This window comes from Phascolarctos cinereus, unplaced genomic scaffold, assembly GCF_003287225.1.
Source record: "Phascolarctos cinereus isolate Bilbo 61053 unplaced genomic scaffold, phaCin_HiC Scaffold_4;HRSCAF=312, whole genome shotgun sequence".
NCBI classification, from domain to species: Eukaryota; Metazoa; Chordata; class Mammalia; order Diprotodontia; family Phascolarctidae; genus Phascolarctos; species Phascolarctos cinereus.
Genome location: NW_027555847.1, coordinates 225,560,699 through 225,587,842, shown reverse-complemented (window position 1 = coordinate 225,587,842; position 27,144 = coordinate 225,560,699). Strand labels below are relative to the sequence as shown.

Genomic DNA, 27,144 nt, shown 5'->3' with positions numbered 1-27,144 from the left:
TGAACCCAAGTCTTCTACCTAGGGAGATGGTGCTCTTTCTGTACTGCCTTTCTTCCAGCTCTGGATCTATAATCCTATGATCCAGTCAGCTGAACCCATTGAGAAGATGGAGAAGCTGAGGTGCATAGAAGGGGCAGTGACTTCCCCAGTTTCCCCACTGGTTAATAGCAAAGCAGGAAAGAAACCCCCATGATATTTCCTAAAATTGCCCTCCCTGCAAAGTCCCAACCCCCACATTGTGATCAGCTAGGCAAAATACTGCTATTATGACTTTTGGTATCTCTTTTCCCCTTCATGCCTGATTGGTTTGAACAGTATTTGTTTAAACTTTCATTTTATTGGTGTTTTTGTTGAATGTACAGAATTATTCATGGTTGATTTCAGAGCTCTCCTTGCGACAATTTCTTCCCCATGCGTAAGGTACAAATTATATGTCAGCTCAATTTACCATCAATAAGACAATGCGGCCCGGCATTAGCTCTGAGGAGCACTTGGGAAGCCTTTCCACATTTATTTTTCTGTTCAGGTGTTGGTGAGGAATCTCATTTTGGCTGTAATAATGAATGACACTCAGTTGTGAGAGCATAGCCTTCATTCCAGGAGCCTCCAAGCGCTCGGGAGCACCCCCAACATTATCCCCACCCCCCCCCATGCCTCAGGAGGGAAAGTCAGACAGGTTCAAATCTTCAGAACTAGAACAGATCATCTAGTCCAATCAGTTCATTTTAAAGATGAAGAAACTGAGTCCCAGGAAAGTTAAGGGATTTGTTCAAGGTCACACAAGTAGTAATCACCAGAGGTGGGATTTGAACTCTCAACCTCTTCCTCTATGGGCTGTCAGTCTCCACTGTAGCCCGATGCTGTAGTGGTCAACACTGTGAGCCTATGGGATGAAGAGGGAGGAAGTGGGGTAACCTGAAAGGATACTGCAAGGCCATAGCGGGAGCCAAGTCTAGGCTGGGAGAACTTAGGCCCAGCTCTTGCTGCCCTTGTGAAATTAGGGTTTGTCAAGCATCAGATTCCCCTTTCATCTTCTAGTTCCCTCCCCTTCTCCCGCTTCACGAGATCATATCAACAACAAAAAACAAACAAACAAAAAAACTTGGGAGGCATGGAATATATGCAGTTAATAAGCATTTAATGAGCTCCTCTTGTTTGCCAAACACTGGGCTAAGTGTTAGAGTCAGTGAAACAAAAAAGAAATGCTCCCTTCCCTTAAACAGCTTACATTCTGCTGAGAGATAATAACTAGGACTCACAGAAGCAAATACAAAATCTATGCAAAGGAAATACAAAGTGATTTCAGTGAGGCAGAGATATGGGCCCAGTCTTGTGCTTGGTAAATGTTTAACAACTGGCTGGGGTGGGGGTAAGCTGGATGTACTTTAAAGTCTACTCTGTATTATTAATATTTTCTCCATCACTTTTGGGGTTTTGTTTTGTTTTGTTTTTTGTGAGGCATTTGGGGTTAAGTGACTTTCCCAGGGTCACACAGCTAGTAAGTGTCAAGTGTTTGGTCTGGGGTCGGATTTGAACTCAGGTGCTCCTGGCTCCAGAGCTGGTGCTCTATCCATTGCACCATCTAGCTGTCACCTTTTATTTTTTATTTTTTTTGGTGAGGCAATCAGGGTTAAGTGACTTGCCCAGGGTCACACAGCTAATAAGTGTCTCCATCACTTTCTTAATGGATTAAACAACACAATAAATCAAACTCTAATTAGTGCTGATTTCCAAGGTGATATGCTCACTTTCAAAATTTAACAATCATCTAGGTTCAGATACCACACTGGACACTTAAAACTTATTTGATGGCATAGTGAATAGAATGCTGGCCCTGGAGTCAGGAGGAGCTGAGTTCAAATCTGAACTCAGATACCTACTAGTTGTGTGACTCTGGGCCAGTCACTTAACCTCAATTGACTCTAAAAAAACAAACAACCCCCCCAAATATTAAATGAATGGAATGGGGTAGCAGGAATTTGGGGGAGAAAGAGCATGCAGGTCAGGAGGGATGGTGATGGGAGAGAGGGGCGAAGACTAGAAAAAATAAAAGGCATTTTCACTGTCTCTTCTGGACAAGCCCCAAATCACATTAGCCAAGTAAAGAGCCACCGGGGAGTAGTGGAAAGAGCAGTGGCCTTGAAACTAGGAGAGCTGAGCTCTCCAATAATTTACTGTATGACCTTGGACAAATTATTTCCTCTCTCTGAGACTGGACTTCTCCCTCCATGTATCAGACCAGATATCACCAAAGGTCCGTTCCAGCTCAGGCTGTGTTCTGAGTAACATCTTTTGTTCTAATGTCCTTCCCACCTGTGACATCTTATGCCTTCTAAGAGAGGCCATGGAACTGGAGTTGGAGTCAGCAAGACCTGGGTTCAGATTCTGCCTCTGACATTTACTGGCTATGTCTATCAACAAATGTCAACAAATATTTATTAAATGGTAATATGTTTTGCATGATTGCATATGTATAAGCTATAACAAACCACTTATTGTCTCAGGGGGTGGGGAGGTAAGGGAGGGAGACAGAAAATTTGGAACTCAGTTTTTTTAAAAAGGATGCTAAAAATTATCTTTAGGTTTTTCCCTTTTGTTCTGATTTGTCTTTCACAACATGACTAATGCGGAAATATGTTTGATATGATCATATGTGTATAGCCTATATCAGATTGCATGCAGTCTTGGGGAGGGGGAGTAGAGGAAGGGGGGGAGATTTAGAACTCAGAATTGTATAAAAGGAAATATTGAAAACTAAAAACAGAATATATATATATATATATATATATGTATATATATATATATATATAAATATGTATATATATACATTTTGCTTTTTGGTGAGGCAATCGAGGTTAAGTGACTTGCCCAGGGTCACACAGCTAGTAAGTGTCAAGTGTCTAAGGCCAAATTTGAACTCAGGTCCTCCTGACTCCAAGGCCAGAGCTCTATCCACTGCGCCACCTAACTGCCCCCCAAAAAATAAATTTAAAAAAATGAAAAATTAGAAAGCAAGCAGAGAGGGGAAAAATTGTCTTTACACGTAACTAGGAAAAAAATAAAATATTTTTAAAAGACAAAAAGAAACATTTATTAAGCACCTACTATACTACTGTCTGGCATTGTGCTGAGTGCTAAGAATACAAAAAGAAAAAAGAAAGTCCCTGTCCTCGAGGGTGAAGACAACACACAGATTGAGGCTAAAAACCAAGGTCACCAGGTGAGAGGGCTATTTAGTCACCATCTTTCAGTCTTGTCTGACTCTGTGGCAAAGATCCTGGGGTGGTTTGCCATTTCCTTCTCCAGCTTATTTGACAGATGAGGAAATTGAGGCAAACAGGGTGAAGGGGCACATGGCAAAATCCAGAGGACTGCAGCCAGATGGGGAACGGGAGAGAGGGCATTCTCCTTAGATGGAGATTATGGGAGGAGCTCTCCATCTCCACCCTATCCAGTCAAAAGGAGGAGCCTCAGGGGAAGCTGGTGCTGATGGGGGAGAGAGTTCCAGGACTGAAGGGATCTTTCAGTGAAGGGATCTTTCAGGAGGATGAGGCTCAGTCCACCTGACCATAAGCAGGTCACCTCTCTGGAAGTTCAGTTTCTTCATCTGCAAAATAGGGATAATAATACTGTTAGTAACTACCAGGCAGGGCTGTGGTGAGGCTCAAATGAGATAATTCATACATAAAGCTCTTAGCAAACATTAAAAAGCACTATATAAATGTCAGCCATTATTAAATTCCCAGGTCCCACCCAGTTCTGATATTTTGTGATTCTAAGTTTCTGGCTGGGTAGGGAGGGGTGCAGGAAACTGTCCTTTATTTGTGAGTGTTCCTGAGTGTCATGGTGACTTCTGATCAAGTGCCAGGAAATCCTGGGGCCCCAAGTCCCCAGTCCCCAGAGCAGACTAATATTATAACAGCTGGGATGAGCTAAGATGACACAGAGCACAGACGGAAATTATTTCCATTTATCTTGGCTTCCTGTGTGGAGGCAATATGATATAGTAGCAGAAACAGTACTGATTCGGGAGTCAAAGGACCTGAATTCAAATCTTACCTCTAGTGCATATTATTCATGTGACCTTGGACAAGTCACTTAACTTCCCTGGGCCTCAGTTTCTTCATCTGTAAAATGAGGGGAATGGTCTTTGAAGTCCCTTCTAGATCTACGGTCCCAGTCCTCTATTCTTATGTTGACCTTGGACCATTGTTAATGGGTGAGTGGTTGTAAGATTCTTTGTTTTAATGTCCTTCCTACCTCTGACATTTTATGTCATCTGTGAAAGGGCATGCATTGTTGTTGTTCAGTCATTTTCAGTCATGCTTAACTCTTTGTGATCCCTTTTAGGGTTTTCTTGGCAAAAATACTGGAGTGGGTTGCCATTTTTTTTCTCCAGCTCATTTTACAGATGAGGAAACTGAGGCAAACAAGGTGAAGTGACCTGCCCAGGGCCACACAGCTAGTAAGTGTCTGAGGCTGGGAACTCAGGTCTTCCTGACTCTATCCACTGTACCACCTAGCTACTTACTATAAACATTAACTATTATTAAATCTATTCACAGACTCTTTGGGGGTCCAGAGATCTTAAGTTAAGAACCTCTCAACTAGGACTAGGAGTTGAAGACTATGCTCAGGGGACAGTGTCCCAAGAGGACCCCCTGTTGGGTCTGGGCTCCTAATAGCCCCATCATTTCCACTTGGGGCTAGGGTGACCAGTACTCCAAGAATATTGTGCATCATTTGGGGAAATCAGCCAGTTTCTCTGAGCCCCAGAAAGAAGTGAGCATAAGGTAGAAACCTAGTGAGGTTTGTGGTCACAGGGGGGCAGCATGGACTCAGAGGTTGGGGCCCCTGGGCCTATGGCTCATAGACTAAGATTAATACACTCTCCAGGTTGCCCTCCCTTTTGGAAAAAGTGTGTTATGGCGCTTAGCCCAGCACACAGTAGGTGCTAAAAATCTTTCTGGATTTGAATGTGAATTGGGTTCAGGGGGTCCCTGAAGTGCTATGCAAGGGTATGCTAGAGTCAGCTAAAAGCAGCTTCTGAAAGCCAATTGTTACATTTTCAGCATGAGCATTTACTACTTGGAAATAAGTAAATGCTACAAATCAGGGCTTGGTTTATTGTTTTGACTTAAAGTGATGGAGAAAATATTAATTCTGCAAATTAAACAAAAAAAATGTGTCATGTATATATTTCCCCCCAGAGAACCGGTTGTTAAACATTGACCAGCGTACTACTGGATGTATATGTTCCCAGCATACTCCCATGCTCCCTCCTCTGTGCCTCTGCCTGAGGGAAAGAAAGGATAGTCACAACAAGACTAGGGCCAGGATCAGCAGACGCTTTTTCTTTTTTAAGTCTTATTGATGCCCTTTGTTTTTTATAATAGTCATTTCCTGATGTATTCCCTGCCCACCAATAGACCACTCCCGTGTAAAAAAGAAAAGCAATTTAGACAAACCAGTGGATCCAACATTCTACACCTTCTTGTCCACTGAGAAGTGTTCCATCCTCTGTCCTCTTGCCCCAGAATTGGTCATTGCGTATAATCTGGGTTCCGCCATCTTTTAGCACTGTTTTCATCATGATTTGTGCCGCTCATGTTATGTATATCAAGTTCCTGATTCTAATCGATGCCTTTTCCCTGGGAAACTTTCTGACTCATTCTCCTGCCCTAAATATACCTCAGAGCCAGTGGTCACTCATTGGATGTTGGCTTTGCAGAGACGGGGAGGTCTGATAGCTGATAGTTTAATAGAGGAGATAAGGCTTCTACTCTCAATAGCCATAATACAAAACATAATGCAAATGCTTCATAAGGAAAGTAACAAAGAGCTATATACTTAAAGATTACTTCTTCCTGGGAACTGGGGGTAAGGGGATATCAAGAAAGGCTTCAGACTGATATATGCACAGACAAATATATACAACAAACCCCAACTCCCTGGTCATTCCCCATCCCAAGGAAGGAAGAATATTCTTGAACCCTTGAGTCAATCTCCTGAGAGCCCTCAATAATGCTAACGGAGGGAGGAAAGATAGTAATGTCAGCAGGAGCTTCTGGCTATCTGGGCAGGTATGCCGGGGCCAAGTGCCAGAAGGACTGACCTATAGAAGGAGGGGCACAGGGTACATCCAAATCTTGTCCTGCTGTAAGTGAGAAATGTACCAGATTCCATAATATTTCCCATCAATAATGAAAATGCTTCTATGGTGCCAGGAAGGGGCCACTTAGGTCCTTTGCCCATCCCTCTAGCCCTTGGCTAAAGGCTTGTACGGTAACATTACAGACATCCCTCCTGGGCTCCCCCAGTGCCAACCAATGGGATTGGCAGTGGCCAAGAGGGTAGCCAATTAGGTCTCCAGCCTTGTGCTCCTCGCCCCCAGAAAAAATGAAGGGGAAGAATTTGACCTCCTGGCAGTGCCAAGGAGGGTAAACTGTCCTCAGAAAGTGTGTGTGGGGGGCTGAGGAAGTGGATCAAGGGTTCTTGAAATTTCCTCTAAAGTAACAGAGTGGATTGGTTGGGCCTTGGCAGTCAACCCCCCACCAGGCCTGCCTGCATTCCTTTGCCCCCCTCCATCTGCCCCTACTTAAAAGGGAGACATCAAATGTCCGTGGTAATTCACAGGTCCCTATCCAAACCTCGGGGGTTTCATAAGAAAAGTACTATGTGTCTCTGTGAGTGCTGAGTTATCATAACTGATGCCCATCTTGCAGCTATTATAACTGTATTATAACTGCAGTTATGATAACTGATACCCACCTGATGGCCCTGAGACAGCCGCTGACTGCAACGATGACAACAATAACAATTCCTTACATATGTAGAGCACTTTGGCGTTGTTTAAAGCACTTTCCTATCTGTTGCCTCATTGGATGCTCGGGATAACTCTGCAAGCAAGGCAGAGGGAGTTTCTATCTAATGCAGCACATTTATTAAGGGTTTATTATATGCAAGGCCTCATGCTAGGGATGCAAAAGTGAAAAATAGCAGAATTGCCAGCCTTGTAGCATCTCACTATTGGAAGCAGCTAAATAATGGGCAGGTGGTGCAGGGCTGGTCCCCAGGGACTCAGATTCAAATCCTGCCTCAGATGATTATTAGCTGAGAAGTCACTTAAATTCTGTCTGCCTCAGTTCCCTTAACTGTAAAGGGTGATAACAATACTTCCCAGGGTTGTTGGGAGGATCAGATGGGAGGATATTTGTAAAGGGTTTAACCCAGTTGCCTGGCACATAATAGATGTTTAATAAATGTTTACTCCCTTTCTTCCTGCTAAGAAGGAAGAATAAGACATAAATGCTGATAAGTATGATTTTAAAGTGGAAGGTAATCCAGGTAAGAGAGGTGTGGACAAGGGACTCCCAGCCTGGGGTATAAGAAGCTTGTCAAGGAGAGTACAGGAAGGAGTCTCATCCTCACTGATGTCTACCTAGTGTGACTCGTTGCCCAGAGACAGCAGTATTTTGATTTGATTTTTACAATTAATTTCCAATCAGAGAAGTTACCAAATGTTTGGTGTCCTCTTAGAGATGCCTATCCTATGCTTACTTTTTTTATGAAAACTTAGTCTCTTTAATTTATCTCCTTTCCTATTGAATAGGTGGGGTATGAGAAGGTTTATTGAAAGCCAAGGAGTAGAGGAACCAGAAAAGATTGGGAATCCCTGGTCTAGACAAAGTGCTTTAAGAGGGGGGAAGGGGAAGGGAATAAACATTTGTATGGTGCCTACTATGTGCCAGGCAGCGTGCTGAGCCCTTTACAAATATTATCTCATTTGATCCACATACAAACAACTCTGGGAGGTAGGCACTTATTATTATCTCCATTTTACAGTTGAGGAAACTGAGGCAAACAGAAGTTAAGTGACTTGACCCAGGGTTTTTCTGACCCCAGGCCCAGCTATCTACTGTGCCACCTCCTAAGAAATCAGAGGACAGAGAGACTGTATTGTTCTGGGATGCAGGGAAGGCTTCTCGTAAGAGGCAACATCTACAGCTATAACCTGAAGGATGAGGAAGATTTCAACAAGACAGAGGTTGGGAAAAGAGTGCATCCAGGTATGAGGGACAGCTAGTGGTTCAGTATGATTGGAACACAGAATGGGTGAAGGGATACAGAACGTGGAAAGGTAGACTGAAGCTAGATCAGAGGAGGCTAAATGGCAGGCTAAGGCAGGTTAAGAAGTCTGAATTTTATCCTACAAATGATAGGGAGCCATTGAAGATTTTTGAGGAGGGGAGTAACATAGTCAGACCTATATGTTTCCAGAATACTGCTTTGGCAGCAGAATGAAGGGTGGATTGAAGGGGAGAGAGTCTGAAGGTAGGGAGACTGTTAGGAAGCTATCACCATGATCCAGATGACAGGTAATGAGAGCCTGGACTAGGAATGGGGATAACAGGAGAGTGGAAAGAAATTATTGGAAAGATAATCATGAGGCAGCTAGGTGGTAAAGTGGATAGAGTACTGGCCCTGGAGCCAGGAGGACCTGACTTCAAATCTGGCCTCAAACACTTACTAGCTATGTGATCCTGGGCAAGTCACTTAACCCTGATTGCCTCCAGAAAGAAAAAAAGAAACGAAAAGAAAGAAAGAAAGAAAGCAAGAAAGAAAGAAAGAAAGCAAGCAAGAAAGAAAGCAAGCAAGAAAGCAAGAAAGCAAGAAAGAAAGAAAGGAAGGAAGGAAGAAAGAAAGAAAGAAAGAAAGAAAGAAAGAAAGAAAGAAAGAAAGAAAGAAAGAAAAAGAAAGGAAGAAAGGAAGAAAGGAAGGAAGGAAGGAAGAAAGGAAGGAAGGAAGGAAGGAAGGAAGAAAGAAAGAAAGAAGGAAGGAAGGAAGGAAGGAAGGAAGGAAGAAAGAAGAAAGAAAGAAAGAAAGAAAGAAAGAAAGAAAGAAAGAAAGAAAGAAAGAGAAAGGAAGAAAGGAAGAAAGGAAGGAAGAAAAGGAAGGAAGGAAGAAAGAAAGAAAGGAAGGAAGGAAGGAAGGAAGGAAGGAGGAAGGAAGGAAGGAAGGAAGGAAGGAAGGAAGGAAGGAAAGAAAGAAAGAAAGAGAAAGAAAGAAAGAAAGAAAGAAAGAAAGAAAAAGAAAGAAAGAAAGAAAGAAAGAAAGAAAGAAAGAAAGAAAGAAAGAAAATTGTGTGGCTGTAGAATTTACAGATTGGATATGGACAGCGAAAGAGAGGAAAGATTCAAAAGTGACTTTGAGGTTTTGAGGCCAGGCGACTCATTGGAGGGTGGTGTCATCAAACAGAAATAGTTGAATTGGGTAGATGGTTAGGTTTTGGGGGGGCGTTCGACCGGATGAGTTCAGTTCAACGGACACTAAATTTGAGCTGCCAGTGGATTTGGGAGTCATCCCCACAGAAGTAATCATTGAAGCTTTGGGAGTTTTTTTTTAGTTTTAGGAGAGGAGAGGCAAGAGTTGAAAGTTGATGAAGGTTTTTATCTCAAAACAAAACTGAAGATCAGCAATGTTAAGTAGATCATAGGATGTCTAGCCTAAAGAGAGGCCCTAGAGATCTTTTAGTCCAACTCTCTTATTTTACAGATGAGTAAACTGAGGCTAAGTAAAATTGGGGCAACTAGGTGGCACAGTGGATAGAGGACCAAGCCTGGAGTCAGGTAGAGTCATCTTTCTGAGTTCAAATCCAGCCTCAGAGACTTCCTAGTTGTATGACCCTGTGCAAATCACTTAATCCTGTTTGCCTCAGTTTCCTCATCTGTAAAATGAGCTGAAGTAGGAAATGGCAACCTACTCCAGGATCTTTGCCAAGAAAACCCCAAATGGGGTCAAGAAGAGCCAGACGCAATTGAAAATGACTAAACAACAAAAACAGCAAAGCCAAAATATTCCCAGATCTGATGGGATATATGTTTTACACCACAGTCCCCTGATGTTTGCAGAGAAGAGAAGGAGGTACCTTTCTTGTTCTCTTCTTTGGAAGCAAGCTTGATCATTCTAATTACCCGGAGCTGAATTTGATTTTGAGTCATTTTGTGTGGCTAGAGAGAAAACCAAGCTCAGGTGCCACCTCCTCCAAGAAGCCTTCCAAGATCACCTCAAGCCTCTGGGATCTCCCTTTTCTGAGTTCTTCCTGCCCTTACTCTCTACCAGAGCACTTTAGAATCATGCCGTTTCTTATCTTGTTGTCTTCTATAACCTAACTTCTCCAATGGGTAAGTCTCTTCTCTCCATCTAGAGCATAAGCTTTTTAAGGGCAGCTAATCCTGACATTCTTTTTTTTTTTTAAGTTGTTAAATGTTTTTATTGATGCAATATTTTAGAACTGATTTGGGCAAACTGATTTTAAACTACATCTGTACTGAGATAAAAAATTTGAAATAAGCAAGTGAGGCACTTCAAACATTTGATCATGAAATATTTTCAAAATTCCTGTTCTTAAAAGTATAACATGGCACAGGAACCCTCCATGTCTCTTGGAAAGATCAATTTACCCCACCCCCAACCTTCTGCTTGTATAAGTAGTTTTATGTATTGGAAACCCACACAACTTGAACTAAAGTAATACTGTCATTTTACTAAATTCCTAATTATCTGATCAATGGACTGCCAAACCAGAAGCATTTGGTATTGTGAAATATATTTAAAAAAACCAAATACCACATACATTGAATGAGGAAAACAAAACTTGAAGTGAGATTTGCCTGTCGTTTACATCAAGTCCATGCCTTCTTTCATATTGAGAACACCAATATCATGGACCAAGAATCTCCTGGCATACTTTTTTGCACAAAAGAAGTACACACACATAATGCCGAAAATGTTGTAGGAATACAATAAATGTCTATTGAATAATGGTCTTGAAGGAGTGAAAAACCCTTAAAAAAATTGGAGGCAGCTAGGTGGAACAGTGGATAGAACTCCAGTCTTGGAGTTAGGAGGACATGAGTTCAAATCCAGCCTCAGACACTTGACACTAGCTGTGTGACCCTGGGCAAGTCACTTAACCCCAATTGCCTAAAAATTAAAAAAAAAAGGTGTTTACTGTGTGCTATATCCTGAGAGACAGAAATGAAGAAATCCTGACAGGCCTTGCCTGCAAGAAGCTTGTGCTCTGACCGTTGGAGGGTACATAGAGGAGAGTTCATCTGCAGGGCAGCTGGCCAGGCCCAGGGATGCTTAGGATGATTCAGAAGGTCATAAGAATAGGCTAAACTCATAAACCCTAGGCAAGCCGTGCTTCGGTCATCAATCCACATTCATGTGTGTCCATCTGAATCTTAAAGGCTGGGGGTGGGTGAGACACCAGGTTCTCCAAACCCTCCCCTCTTCCCCAGATGGCCTAGAGATACATGATTATTTTGTTGATGAGTATAAACCCTCAGGAAACAAACACAGGGAGCTGTGAGAATAGCTAAGTATCCCTTCAGAGAGGAGAAATAAGGCCTTGCTGTCTGGGGAGGAAGTTATTCTGGTGTGTATCAAAGGGAGTGAAGCTTAGAGAGTCTTCTGTTCTCAGAGGCTCTTGGAAAAAGGCTTGCATGGCTTTTGAATGAGGCTTGAAAGGGGGCCAGTGTTCTCTGCTGGAGAATATATGCATCCTGTCTTTGGCCCGGGGCCCCTGCTAGACTGATCCCAATCTTGCTGTCCCTAGGCAGTGTGATCCAGGGAAGTAGCCTTGAGCAAGAAGGAGAAGGGCCCCAAAGGGCCCTGCCTGCAAACGATGAACTATCAGCTAAAACTCCCCAAGAAGAAACTGCCTCTCCCTAGGCAGGTCTCTAACTGGATGGAGCACTGGGCCTAGAGTCAGGAAGACCCGAGTTCAAATTCGGCCTCAGACACTTACTAGCTGTGTGACACTGGGCAAGTTGTTTAACCTCTGTCTGCCTCAGTTTCCTCATCTGTAAAATGGGTATTATACTGGCACCTACCCCGAAGTGTCAGTTGTGAAGATCAAATGAGATAATATTTGTGAGGCACTTAGCCCTGTGCCTAGAACATAGTAGGCACTTAATAAGTCTTTGTTCTCTCCCTCCTTCCCTGTTGGACTGAAGTTCTGGCCTTAGTCTAGAACATATTGTGAGTTTTCCTTTTTCTCTTTTTAAAATATAATTCCCTCTTCCCCCCCCCACTAACAAGCATTTATTTCCTCTCTTTTCTATACCCTCCCTGCTCCCATTGAACAACAAAAGAAAAAGGGAAAGGAAATTCTCTTATTCTATATACATAGTCAAGAGAAGCACATTTCCTTCTTGGTGATGTTCAAAAGCGTGTGTCTCATTCTCCCTCTTTAATCCATCACCTTCTGGCTGGGAGGTAGGTAGCATATTTCATCTTTGGCTTTCAGAACTTGTGGCTTATCCATTTCATCGATCAGAATCCTAAAGTCCTTTAGCACTGTTTTTCTTTATGACGATGTTGTTATATGAATTGTTCTCCTCGTTCTGCTCACTTTGCTCCTTGTCAATTTAGAGAGTTCTTCTCAGGGTCCTCTGAAACTGTTGGTTTTGTTATTTGTTATGTTATAATAGTATTCCATTATATTCCTATATTCTAATGCATTTAGCTATTCCCCAATAGGCAGGTACTCCCATAAGTCCCAGCTTTTTCCTACTGTCAGGAGTTTTCCCAACAGGAAAGTCAGCTAAGCAAGACCCAGCCCTTATCTGAGCGTTCCAGAGGCCTCAGAGCTTTGAAAGGATTTGGGTCTTCATGAGTAAACCACTAATCTCAAGGCTGGACATTCTCCACCCATTGGGGATAGGAGCAGGTGGCATCCCCAAGGAGCAGTGCTGTGGTTAGCCCTGCATTTGGAAAGGATGGTGAGGCCATGGAAGGAGAAAAAGGGGGAGACCTCATGAGTTCTTTTCAAGACTCTGATACTGTTTAACTCTTTCTTACTAAGTTATTGTTGGTGCTGTCCAGGGGGCTTACCTGAAGAAAGTCGTTTCTGGGGAGCATGGGAATTGAGTTATTAGAAGAGAGAGAGAGAGAGAGAGAGAGACAAAGAGAGACAGAGACAGAGAGAGAGAGACAGACAAAGAGACCCAGAGAGAGAGAGAGAGAGAGAGAGAGAGAATTTCTACATGGCTCCCTCCTCTCACTAACCTGGAAGAAACAAAGGAACTCCAGATCTTTCTATGGTCCCAAAGAGGGGTGCAGAATCACGTGAAATAAGATATGTGAAAATTTCAATGAAAATGATAAAGTACAATATGAATATTAGAGATTATTGTCACTATTTATTGATGGTGAATCAACCACTTCATTCCACAGACATTTATGAAAAACCTACTATGTTCAAAGGGAGGTGGATTGGCATGATGAACAAAGTCAAGTCAACAAGCATTTATTGGGCACCTACCATGTGCCAGGCACTGTGCAGGTGCTAGGAATTTGAAGTCACCAAATTTAAAGAACTCCCAGTCTAATAGGTGAAAGCATGCAAACAACTTTGTACAGACAAGATATATGCAGGATAAACTGGAGATCATCTCAGAGGGAAGGCACTAGCATTGAGGAGAACTGGAAAGGCTTCTTGCAGAGGGTGGGATTTTAGCTGCCACTTAAAGGAAGCCAGTCTTCCTGATCTATAGCTGAAAGTGAGGCTGGTGACTTTGCACAGCCCTCCCTCATTTAAATCCAATTCACTTGCAAGTCATGACATCACCTTTCTGATGTCAAGGTCCTCTTCCAGAAGGAAGGACAAACAACAAAGGACGCCGGGGGAAGCCAGGTGGTGAAATCAACTAAACCTGAGTTCCAGTCCTTTGTCTGACATATCCAAGCCATGTGACCACGGGCAAGTTACTTAATCCCGAAGGGCACCAGGCAACTCTCTGAAACTACACGAGGTTGGAGAGAGTTTTGGAGATCATAGATCTGGACAAAACCAAAATGTTCAAGGCCCTGGGCTGGGCATTAAGGAAATGAAAACAAAAATGAAATGGTCGCTGTCCTCAATTGAATCATTCGTTCTTTAATTCATTCAATGAGCACCCATGTTCAGTCTCTGTGTTAGGCTGGGGAGGCAAAGACATTCCCCCCAAAATGAAGTAGCTGCTGCCTTCAAGGAGCTTAATTCTACTGGGGGAAAATAACCTGTAAAGAGATAAGTCCATACAAAGTATAGGAAGAGGGATTGGATCTATGACTCCATCAGCATAGGGAGCAACCTCTTTCAGCACAGGTTACCATCTTCTCTGCCATTTGCAGGCATAAAGAGGTGCTAAGAGCAGAGGAGTCAGAAACACTGGTGGAAGATGGGGCAGGTAGGTGTCACAGTGAGTGGAGCACCAGACCTGGAATCAGGAGGACCTGAGTTCAGATTCTGCCTCTGACACTTACTAGCTGTGGGCAACTCATTTAACCTTAATTACCTCCAAAACACAAAACACTGGTGGAAGGCCCCAGGTGGCCCACAACATTTCCTCTTGCTGCTAGAACCAGATGAAAATCCAACTGGGAAATACTTAACAAAGTAAATAAAAATACAATAGAACATAGATAATGTTAACATGTGGTTTTCTAAGGGATCCCTCAGTGAGTTTGACATCCCTGGTTTGGAATAACAAGAAGTTAAGCAACTCACTCAGGGACAAAGCTACTGGGTGTCAGAAGCAGGATTCGAAGTCCCGTCTGCATGGCTGTGGGGCCAGGGCTCTCTGTTCTACTTTTTTTTGCTTTAGCAACATAAAATAATTTCCAGAGCTTACATTGGTAAGGTTGGTGGTGAAGATGGTGGTGGCAGACTTTGTAGTCTTCTAAAGTCTTGAGGATAAAGTTCAAATTGCTTAACCTGGCATTCAAAGCCCTTCACAGACCCACCAGTACTTTGGCCTCTCCATTTTCCCAGTGTGTGGCACCTAGGTGCCATTATTCATATGAGTCCTCTTTGGTTTTGAGTGGCTGACACTCCTCTCTTAAACTATTAATTGATTTTCTGTCTCCCGACTGTGGTTACTTCTTCTGTATTAGGGCGTTTTCTTTCACTGCCAAGGTCAGGGTGTTGCTCTCTCTGGTTTCCCTGAATGATATCCTTCCCCCTTCTAGTCCTTTCAAACAGTGGCAAGATGTTGCCAGCCCTCCCCACCCCTGCCCTCCCTAATAGCCAAGCCATAAAAAGGGCATGTTAACAGGGTATCCTTTTCTTCCTCTTTCTCCCTCTCCCCCATTTCTCCTTTCTCTCTCTGCCTCTCTCCATCTCTCTCCCAGTTTCTCTTTCTCTCCCTCCTCCTCCTCTGTCTCTTTTGTCTCTTTCTTTGTGTCCATATCTTTGTCTCTGTTCTCTCTTTCTGTCTCTCTATCTCTTCTCTCTGTGTCAGTCTCTTTCTCTGTCTCTGTATCTCATCTGTCTGTCTCTGTCTGTCTCTCTCTTCTCTGTCTTTTTGTCTGAATATCTCTGTTTCTCTGTCTGTCTTTATTTCTTCTCTCTATCTCTCTATCTCTGTTTCTCTGTCTCTGTCTCTCTCTCTCTCTGTCTTTCTCTCTGTCCATCAGTCTCCCTACCTTCTTATACTCCTACATTTCCTTACAAGGGCACTATCAGGATATTGTAACAGGCATAGTGCAATAGAAAATTACTAAATTGAGACTCAAGAGACCTGAATTCAAATCTCAGCTCTGTCACTAAATCATTGTGCAACCTCAGACAGGCAGCTGAATCTCATGGATATCGAAATGGCCTCCAAGTCAGGAAGACCTAGGTCTCAGGCCTGCCTCTGATACGTACTGGCTTGTGACCCTGGACGTGCCCCTTCTAGTGCCCTGGATACAGATCAGAAAATTGTTTGACACCAAAAATTGCCTGGACAAGTTAAATGACTTGCCTATGGTCACAGTGTTCTATATACTAAGCCATGACATTCTCCACCTAACACATAATATACACTTAACAAATGTCTGTTGAATTCAGCTGAATTTTCTGGAAGCCTTGAGATTGAACAGCAGCTAGCCCATATAGTAAATAGATGATTCCCAAGGTCCTTTCTAGCTCTAAAATTCTGTGATCCTGAAAACTTTGCCTCAAATTTTTCTCGTAAGGGAATCTCCTTGTTTCCCAGGTCCAGAGAGATCCATGGATACAGCTGGGAAGAGGAAAACCTGACCTGAAAGCTTGGATTTTTCCTCATGTGGCTCTTAGCATTGGTCTATGGCCTAAAGCTGGTTTAGCCATGTGGTTTAGGATCAAAGTTGATCTAGGGCTAAATAAGGTTAATAAGGGCCCAGAATGTCCTTTTCCAAAGCTCCTTTTCCTCATACCCCTGCCCCAAACCTGAGTGAAAAGATGTATTGGACTGTTGCTGTTCAGTTGTTTCAGTCATGTCGGAGTCTTTGTGACCTCATTTTGGTTTTTTTTTTTTTGGTTTTTTTTTTTGGCAAAAATACTGGAGTGGTTTGCCATTTCCTTCTCCAGCTCATTTTTACAGTTGAGGAACTGAGGCAAACAGGGTTAAGTGACTTGCCCAGGGTCACACAGCTAGTGTCTCAGGTCAGATTTGAACACACGAGGATGAGTCTTCCTGATTCTAAGCCCAGTACTCTAACCATTGCACCACCTAGCTGCCCATATAGCAGACTATCTAGGCATAATATGTCACCTAATATGATACATTGGACTATCTAGGCATAATACAGCCCTGCCTTATTATGCAGGTCATATGCTGGTACAGTAGACAGGCATCTCTGAAGTCTGGCTCTCACAAAATGGAAGAGCTAGTAGAAATCTGAGACAATATCTAGTCCAACCTCCTTGTTCTACAGACAATGAAACTGAAGTCCCGAAAGAAGAATGTGCCTGCTCAGGGCCATAGCTAGTAAGCAGCAGAACCAGGATCTTGAACCCAAACCTTCTGACCCCATTGTCAGTGGTGTCTTCCCACTATAGTAAGGTGCCTTTCCTCCAACCCCTGCTGGTGAGGGTGGGTGGAGGCAGAAAAGGAACCATGGACAGTGGCACAGGGGCCAGTCTAACCCAAGGTAAAGAGACCCAGAATAGTGGGAACTTCAGTCCCTTAGCGGAGGGAAAAAAAAACTCACCTGAGAAGCAAGTGCCCTTCTTCATGGGTTCCCCAAGGCAGACCTTGGTCTTCTATCCCCATCACTGGCTAATCCCATCTCTGCCGGCCAGTTCCTTATCCTCCTTTAAAGGACTATCCATCCTTTACCTGCCCAGAGGAAGGGTTCTGGTGTATATGCCCCTTTCTTGAGCAGAGTTGCAGATGGTGTAGCCACCAAGCAGGGCCCCCTTGCCTGGATCCCACACCCGGCATGGTTGTTCTTGTCTCCTTACCTTAATGGTGCCTATGACGCACCAAACTCAGCCTGGAGTCACTAACAGAACCAGGTCCCCGAGGCCTTGCCTTCAGTGACCTCATCTCTGAGCCTGAAAGTCCCCATGGACCACACACATCAAGGTCTGTTTATTTCTTTTAATTACTCCCTCTTAGAGGGACGTGTTATTAGAAAGGTTAAAATTGTTAAAGCTCAAACAAGGTTCCGTTTTCTAGGTCAAATTCTCCACATTTCTGTTCCAAGGGAACGGCACCTGAGCATTGGAATTTCTTCCAGACAACCACTCTTTCCTGGGGGGAGGGGGAAGAATGAGAAACAACGCCTGCTGGAAAATGATGATGTCATTGTAACTCATCTGTATGGTCCAATCCCTACCCTCCATTCAGTGCCTCGATGCCCATTTTCCAGGTACTACCCTTTGTTCTATTTCTGCTAGGGTCTCAGCTGCTATTACTTCCTCTTAGATATTAATTCACCACCAAAAAGGATGAATAGTAATAGAAGACCTATGAAACCAGGAAAGCCCTCAGTATCTAAAAGAATGAATCTCTAATAGTGGAATTTCAGGAACCATTGACACAGGTTGGAGGTGAAGCTATATTTGGGAAGTAGCTTTATTAAGATGCTTCTAATCACAGTGCAAGGGCAGCTGCCCACACTTGACACCCAGGACAGTAACATATGTATAGGCAGCTTGGCCTTGCTTTGAAACTTAGGAGTAGTCTCTCCAGCTCCCCTGTACTGGGTTTCCTGCCAATCTGACCCATGTAATAGGATCTTTTTTGGTCACAGCTGTTCCCCAGGCTCTGTGAAGTTGACTAGAAGGTGCTGGGCCTTTGTGAATGAGGTAGGGAGTGGGAGGAGGGTTGAAATGGGACAAAAAAAAAGCATGGGGATGGAGAGGTTCATTAATCAATATCTGATGGCCTTGGGGAGAAGGGTTTCCAAACTGTGGAGTCTTGGGGTGGGGGGAGGAATGCAAGGGGAACCTTGAAAAAGGATGGTCCCTTTGTTTCCCTCCTGGAAGCTATTCCCTTCTCTGGTGGGTAATCTGAGTGACAGGGTGTGAAATAGCAACAGGGTGGTTTGCTAAGTCCCTGTTAGGCATGCCACAGATAGAGACACATGTACCCATCCATCTCAAGGGTGTGATTCAGGGCACCGAGAGACTGCCTGTCTGTCAAGCTCCTGGGGGTGGGAAAGACCTGAGAGGTCATACAGAATCGCAGAATCTCAAGGTTGGAGACTGTGATTCTGGCTTCAGGGACCAGCTAGTCCTTAAGTACGCATAAGACCCTGGGGAAATCCCCTCATCTCTCTAGTGTCCATTTTATCATCTGTAAAATAAACAGGGTTGGACTCAAACATCTTTCTGCAATCCTTTTTAACTTTACCTCCATGATCCTATGCTATGAACTGTTTATCATCACTAATCTTACCTACAAGGGCAGCTAGGTGGTGGAGTGGGTAAGAGTGCCGGCCTTGGAATGAGGAAGAATCAGCTTCCTTAGTTCAAATCCTGCCTAAGACACTTACTGGCTGTGTGACCCTGGGCAAGTCACTTAACCCTGTTCACTTCTCTACAGACAACTCATCTATAAAATGAGCTGGAGAAGGAAATGGCAAACCACCTCTAATATCTTTACCCAAAAAATTTCAAATGGGGTTATAGAGAGTCAGATGTGACTGGAACAACTGAACAATAACAACAATCCTTCCTAGAGTATCAAATAATTGATCAAGAAGCATTTATGAGGCCCCTACTGTGTGCCAGGCACTTTGTGCTGGGAACACAAAGGCAACAATGAAATAGTCCTTGCCCTAGAGGAGTTTACATCCCCAACGAATAGTCATCTAGTTAACCAAGGTCTTTTCCCTCCACTTCCTTCTGCTCTTTCTATACCTCCTCTCAGACACCTATCCATCTAGGACAGCACTCTTTCTCCTGGCAAGACCAGAACCATACTGAAATTATACAATTTCATTCAACAAGCATCTATTCCATGCCAGGTTTGGTTTTCTTTTTTTTTCTTTTTTGGGGTTAAGTGACTTGCTCAGGGTCACACAGCTAGTAAGTATCTGAGGTAAAATTTGAACTCAGGTCCTCCTGATTCCACAGCCAGTGCTGTATCCACTAGTCACCCCACCAAAAAAGACAGTGTGGCACAGTGAATATTGAGGAGACCTCGGAGACAGGAAATCCTGGGTTCAATCCTTGTCTCTGATGCATAAAAGCTGTGCAACCCTGGGCACATCCCTTCATGTCTCAACATTCTGGGCAACTCTCTCAGACTGTAAGTTGCCAAGATGATGCTGATGTGTGGAGTTTCCTTAGGTGAGACCCAGGAACCCCTTTGTTGTAAATTCTTCCTTTCTCCGTAGGGAAATTCTGCCTGAATCCATGTCCTAATTTCTTTCTGCTATTGCTGCTTTCATTCTCTATCCACTTGCTGCAGAGATAGAGAACAGCGGGTTATCATCCTACAGACCCAGTGCTAAGGCTTCTTGAGGGCCTTTGATCACTGGATAGAGAAAATGTGGATATTCTGTGGGAAATGTAGGAAGGAAGCATCTTTGCAAGATCCCAAAGTGGGGTAGGAAGATGGAGAGGCCACACTGAGCGGTGCAGGAATCTACTTCCACTGGGGAAGGTTGGGCTAGACCAGGGGAAGGAAACCTGTGGCCTTCTAAATCCTTAAGTACAGCCTTTTGACTGAATCCAAATTTTAAAACTTGGGTGACAACTTTGTGCAACTCTACCTCACTTAAATCCAATTCAAGTACAAGCTAAGTCATCACTCCATGACATCTTCAAATTTTAACATGTGGATTCAGTCAAAAGGCCACACTTAAGGATTTAGAAGGCCACAGGTTCCCCACCCCTGAGCTAGACCTGCGGGCTTTAGTCAGCCAACAAGCATTTATTAAGTGTTTGCTGTGGTGCCAGGCCCTGCCCTAATCAGCAGAAATACAAACACAGAAAGACAGTGCCTCCCTTTGAGGAGGTCACATTCTAACGGGAGAACCCAATGCTTAAAAGGAAGCTGCCAAGGAATGGGGTGGGGAGAGGGTGGTTTGGTGGGAAATGAAGAGGTGGCTGGCCTGAGAGCCCTCCTTAAATGGAGGTTCTGGGGGGTAGCTAGGTGGCGCAGTAGATAGAGTACCGGCTCTGGATTCAGGAGGACCTGAGTTCAAATGCGGCCTCAGACACATAACACTAGCTGTGTGATCCTGGGTAAGTCACTTAACCCCCATTGCCCAACCAAAAAACCAAAAACAAATGGAGGTTCTGGGAGGAGCCCTGTACCTTCCAATCAGAGGGAATGGCCCCTGAGCTTCTGTGGCAGAAGTAATCTCCCAGGGTGTGATAAGGCACCTGGATGAAGAAATTTCTGGGGCAAAATTTTTAAAAGTTTCAAGAGAAAAGAGACCTGTGTTTGATGTAGAGGGGAAGAAAAGTTTAATATCAAAGATTTGTTGTTGTTTTTAAACTGGACTTGTGATTTCATTGATACAGGAAACTCTCCATGGTGGACACCTTTATTCTAGGTTATACTTTTTGTGAGTTCCCTGACTCGCTAAGAGGAGAAGGGGTGTATGGGGTGTTCAGGGAAGACTAGCATTTCTGGTGTTGGGGCTTGCTGAGGCCTTTTCAGGGCTGCTCATCTACCTTTGACGTCCACCTTTCACCCAACTCTCACCTGGGGCTCCAAGAAACTGTAGCACGCCCTCTGGCCACATTCCAGTAGAACTGTCTTGGAAGATGGGCTAAACCAGGTTGAGAGTAACCAACAGGCCTCAAGCCTGTCAGTGAGTTAGAGGGATGTCTACCCCAAGCATGTGAAGACTTTCCCCTGGGGAATGGGCAGATGAGAACAATTTGTTCCAATGGCTATGAGTGCAGCTGATGCAGGTGCTGTGGAACGCTTAGAACTTGGTTAAGCATCAAACAGGCCAAGGTCATTCATGCATCTCTGGGGCCATCATCTTTCATCTTGACTTTTGTCCTGCCACTGGATGTCAATGACTCAGGAAGAGAGAATGAGGCTGACAACTTTGTGCAACTCTACCTCACTTAAATCCAATTCATGCACAAGCCATCACCCCATGATGTCATTGGCTGTCTTCAATAACAAAGGATGAACAACAAGAGAAGTGACTTGCCTAGGGTCACATATGTAGTGACAGAAACAGACGTGAACCTTTGATTATATCTACTGTCTTTTTTTTTGGGGGGGGGGAGGCAATTGGCGTTGTGACTTGCCCAGGGTTACACAGCTAGTAAGTGTCTGAGACTGAATTTAAACTCGGGTCCTCCTGACTCCAGGACTAGTGTTCTACCCACTGCACCACCTAGCTGCCCCAATATCCACTATGTCTTGATGCCTCTCAGTATTTATACTCAGTTTTCTACAGCCCCTTAAGGTTTACAAATCACTCAACCTGTAGTGTATTGGGACAGTGTCTTGCATTTCTATCTTGTCCTCCTATCCTTATATCTAACACAGTGCTCTGCGTCCTGTCCACTGTCCTGTCTGCGTCCACTTATATTACTGTCAAATTATTAGCCCAGACTCACTTGGTAAGAGTGGGAATAGAAATTAGAACTCAGATCTCTGGACTACAAGATTGGTATTCTTACTACTACACAAAATTGCTTATGATGGAGAAAATGATGTAAAATAATATGCAGGGGGGAAAAATTCTTGTTTAGAAGGAAGGGATAGCTCACTAGGAGGAAGGAGAGGGATTGGATACAAGGTGAAATACAAGGCAGTACAAAAACAAAAGCAGTGTCAATAATTTTCTTTAAGCATAAGGGGAGAAAGGAAACCTGAAGTCTTTGCACCAAAGAGGAAAGAGGAAGCCAAGAAGATTTATCTTTGTCAAAGAAGGTCTGAGCAACTGAGGGCAGAATGGAATGAACTGGGCAGTAGGGAGCTCCAACAGAGAATGCCAATTTGGGAGAATTCCATTTGTTGAAAGAACAGAGAGTACGGAGGGACCATGAGAAAGTGACCTTCTTACAGGCTACTGGAAACCTGGGTTCAATTCAATTCAAAACCATTTACAGAGCAGCTATTATGTGGAAGGCACTATGCTGGGCACATGGGACACAAAAAGCTGAAATAAGACCTGACAATCTAGTTTTGCCATCAACTCTGTGTATGACATTCTCTGAGTCTCAACCTTCTCATCTGTTAACTGGAGATTATGCATCCCTCAGTTATTAAGTGATTACTATATGCAAGGCACTGATCTGGCTGGAAAAAAAAAGCCTGTCCTCAAGTAACTTACATTCTCTTGGGAGAATACAACATAGACATAGATAAATAGAAAGCAATTTCAGGGGTAGTAGTAGAGAACCCAACTAGGGGAATCAGGAAAAGCTTACCATACCTGAGCTAACTATCATTTAAAAAAAAAAGATAAAAAGTATTGATGTAGGATAGCTTGGCTTCACATACATATTAAAGACAGAATTGGGGCTAGGCTGAAGGACAATACTAAACTCTCTGGGCTTGACCTGTGTGTTTTATTTTCATGACAGACAGCAAAACACGATGGGAGACGTACTCTTAAAAACCTCCGATTGTGGGTCAGAACTATACAGTTCTGTGAGATTTCTTTGGCAGAATGCCCCCCCTGAATCGGTTTGAGGGCACAGAATTTTTGTTGTTGAATTGTTTTCAGTCATGTCTAATTCTAGGTGACCCCCTTTGGGGTTTTCTTTGGCAGAGACACTGGAGTAGTTCGCCTTTCCTTCTGCAGCTCATTTTACAGATGAGGAAACTGAGGCAAACAGGGTTAAGTGACTTGCCCAAGGTCACACAGCTAGTAAGTGTCTGGGGTCAGATCTGAATTCAGGTCTTCCTGACTCCAAGCTTAATACTCTGTCCACTGCTCTACATAACTTCTCCTTTAACAAAGAAGTCAGAAGGAATTTCTAATCCTAAATCAAATCAAGGGTTTTGACAGAGAACCCTGCCCTTAGTAAGCAGGAAGTCAGGGTTAAAAATAGATATAAGCCTGCCTATGGACACCAGTTATCTGGCTCCTATGGCAAGGACTCTCCTCTTGGAGAAGAATCTCCAAGGCTAAGATTACACAGACCCTCCTTTATGAGGGAAAGCCACTAAGGGTTTTTCTCTAATCCAGTGATTGGTTGTATGGGGACTCTGGTTTTCTAAAAGAGCTTCAGCAAAAGGCTCCCAGGCTTTAAACTAAAAGAGTGACCTCAGAGACCATCCTTCCTGTTGGGGAGAAGGAGTAGAACCTCAGCTATGAACTCCAGCTAAAGCCAGGAACTGAAATCAGAGAGAAGCTCCAAAGCTTGTGCCTGGTGGCGTTATATCTGAGAGGGACCACTAAATCAACAGAGAATATGCATGACAGAGACAATCCACCATACTCACATGCTTAACACAGACTATATGTCTGGCAGAGAGTGGCAGAAACCAACAGGGAGCAGATCCAGCAGGAATAGTATTAACATCACTAGAAGATGTTGGCAACCTTCCAAGTGTCAGAAGTGGTATCACCCTTTCATGGGTATATATTTGTCACACATGTTCATTCTGTGCACGTTCCCCTGTGCAATGTGCTTTGGCCACATGCATTTCCTATATTTATACTTCTCTACATATGTAAGAACTCTTCCCACCGATGGAGTATATATTTGTGAGAGAGTGTTCCTCAGGTGTATGGGTAGAATTTTTTACTGTTACTTTTCTTGCTGTTCTATTTCATTAAAATTAGTTTGAAGTCTTTGCTCTGAATTGTTTATGTTTATTGGCTCACTAGTAAATGTAAACATATCAGTGGGGGCTTGTAATCTATGGTTTTAAACTGGGGGTGGCCTGATTCTAGGAACTTATCAGCATGTGTGTTACATTATAATTATATGAAATAATGATTGTCAGTCTTCCATTGGGCAGGAGGTGGGTCTGTGTGGAGGAGAATACTTGATTCCTTTTCAAATTGCCATGCAACAAATCGCTTTCTTCCCCTAGGTGAGAGAAGGGTAAGGAGGGCTATCCAGTGGAAAAATTCAGGGACTCCTGGTAACACCAGAGAAGTGAGAGAGGGCAGGAAGCTCTGTCTCTGGGGCTGATTGTTTTCTAGTTTTTCACCATTGTCTTATGGGCTTTGTGGCCTGGAGAGGGGCAAACAACCCCCTCAGCTCCCAAATCCTTCTGCCTTTTTTCTCCCCAGCAAATTTAATTAAAAGTCATTGCTGTCTTTCTGAAGGAAAATGTCTGCCAGGGACACAATTACATTTTAACCAGCCAAAGCAGGGCCTGTGCCAATATATTGGCATCGGGTGAGAACTGTCGTTATTAGTTCTAAGCAAGTAATTTATTCCCGTTATTGTGTTCAAATTACAGGATATTACCTCCTGAGGAATAATCCTGTTATTTGAAATGTAAAGAGAATTTGCCTGGACAACAATAGCTTCTTAAATGAGTGAACAAGGAATGCAGGATGGAAATTTTTTTTAAATGCCTCTCATGAAACCATCATTCAGTGACATGGAGGTGCAAGATAGAAAATGATTACATTCCCGTAGACCCGTCTCCCCCTCGCCATGACTGCCTCCTTCTCCTACCAAAGAGAAAAACACCCAAATTCTATGGAGGCAAAAGGGGAAATAAAGCCTTTTAAAGGGAAGTGGGAATGTGAGAATGGGAAAGATTGACTCCTGAGTTGGGTCAGCCCCAAGATTTCCTCAAATCCCAGGAAGAAATAAATGTTTATTTAACTGAAAAGTGTTTTGGACACCCCCAGCCCTGTGGCTCTTCACACACGACACCCTCCCCCCACCCCACCCAGGTTTGTTAAACCCTTCTTTTCTCCCATCTTCCAATAAATATCTCCAGGGAGCTAGCTGAATCTAGGTTTTCAAGGAAGATATTTAGAATGTTAAGTCCATAGACTGTCAGAACTGAAAGAAACCCTAGAGATCTAACTTCATTTTGCAGAGAAGGAAACTGAGGCCCAGGGAAGGGGCTGTTCAGGGTGTGTTGGAACCAGCTCTGACACTCAACACTCCGGATAGCAGATTAAGCTTTCAGTGTGGGTTTTACCCACAGACACCACAAATGGGAGCCTTTGATTTATTATTTTGTTGATTATCTAGACTTTTAAAAAATGTCCAATTTGAATTAAACTTAAAAATGTATACATTTTTTTTTGAGAGAGCCAGTTTCTAAAACAATTTACCAGCATACCTCTGGACTTAATCATCAAGGAACCTACTGGAGTGTCAAGGTCTCCTCATTTTCAAACCCAGTATGCTTTCTTTTTCTGCTAAAATATTTAGAAATTTGCTTTACTGTTTTTCTCCTTTTCTATTATAGCATGCTTTCCATATTGGGGACAACGATCTTTTAAGTTTCCTTCCAGGTCTGATATTACACGTGTGACTCTATAAATCAACCATACTAAAGCTTAGTGATTGTCTTGGCTTATTAACTAACCTGCCCCACTCTAGCCTTTGGCTCTCTTGTTCTTTAAATCTAGGGGAATAGGAGGAAGGAAGCCCTCCCATCTCTGTTCTTTCTAGGCAGACCGGAAGGAGAGGTATCTGTAGGGAAAAACACCCTTTAGTGTCCTCCTCTCGTTTTATAGCTGAGGATAGTGAGAGTCAGAGTGATGAAGGGTTAAGTGATGTGCCCAAGTTTGTGGAATAAGTAGCTGAGATGGAGTTTAAAGCCCATTCCTTTGACTTCAGATTTAGTGGTCTTCCCATCCTGCCATGCATCACCCTTCACTCAAGGAGTGAAGGAGCTACATTAACAAACCAGGTTAAGAAGACAGTCGTCCAGACATCAGGTAAAAGAGTTGAGAGAATCGGGGTTAAACAACCCAGTAACCCCAGAGTCCGGCAAAGGGCCCGGCACAATGCTGGTTGATTGATTGAGTGATCAGAATAAAGTTCTGGTGTATGTGAAACAGATGAGTGGAGCTGATCATCTGATTGGCCATGAACTCTGCATTTTAGCCAATCAATCAGCCAACCACCGAGCCTTGATGAAGCACATTCCAAGTGCCAGTCATTATGCTAGGAACTGGGAATACAAAAAAAAAAATTGAAATGGTCTCTGCCCTCAAGAAACTTATGTTCTTTGAGGAGAGACAAAATAGGTATATACATAGATATACTCAAAATAGATGCAAGGTGATTGGAGGGAAGGGGACTAACAGCTGGGAGAATCAGAAGGCATCATGTGGTGTTTGAGTTGAGTCTTTAAAGGAAACTAGACATTCAAAAAGAAAATTGTGTTGAAGGAGTATATTCCAAACATGAATATAAAGGTCCTGGAGACAGAAAATAAGATTGATAGTTTGACTGGACCAAAGGATAAGGGAAGGGGAGAGCTGTGTGATAAAGATAGAGAGGTAGGTTGGGGACAATCTGTGAAGGCCTTTAACTGCTAGGTCACTTTCTATTCAATTTCAACATGCATTTAAATATCTACTGTTTTCCATGAATTGCACTAAATGATGGGGGTACTACCCTCAAGGAATTTAGATTCTATCGGTAGGACATGGCAGAGAATCACAGGGTCACAAAATCACAGAATTTTAGTGCTGGGTAGGACCTCAGAAGCAATCTAATCCAACCACACACACAAAGAAACACTACAACATATTTGGCAAGCCTCAACATCTTAGCCTCTCCAAGAAGGCTCCTAATGAGGAGGAACCCCCTCCCCAACTCCCATCCGCCACCATGGACCTCACTCACACATTCCTGTTGAAGCAGACCATTCCATTGCTGTATTACTGTAATCGTTGGAAAAATTTTCCTGATATATGTCCTAGAACTGCTTCTTCCCAATTTCCATCCATTGCCTCTCTTCCACATGAAGGCCCTTC

The 27,144-nt window shown here is 43.4% G+C and overlaps 1 long non-coding RNA gene across 1 annotated transcript in view; it reads right to left on the bottom strand.

Moving 5' to 3' along the window:
• Nucleotides 1-1,119: 1,119 nt before the first annotated feature.
• Nucleotides 1,120-27,144, bottom strand: part of LOC144456864 (uncharacterized) — a 48,888-nt gene continuing 22,863 nt past the window's right edge. Inside the window, exon 2 of the long non-coding RNA XR_013486041.1 lies at nucleotides 1,120-3,607. This is a non-coding gene — a long non-coding RNA (uncharacterized LOC144456864). The remainder of the gene's footprint in view (nucleotides 3,608-27,144) is intronic.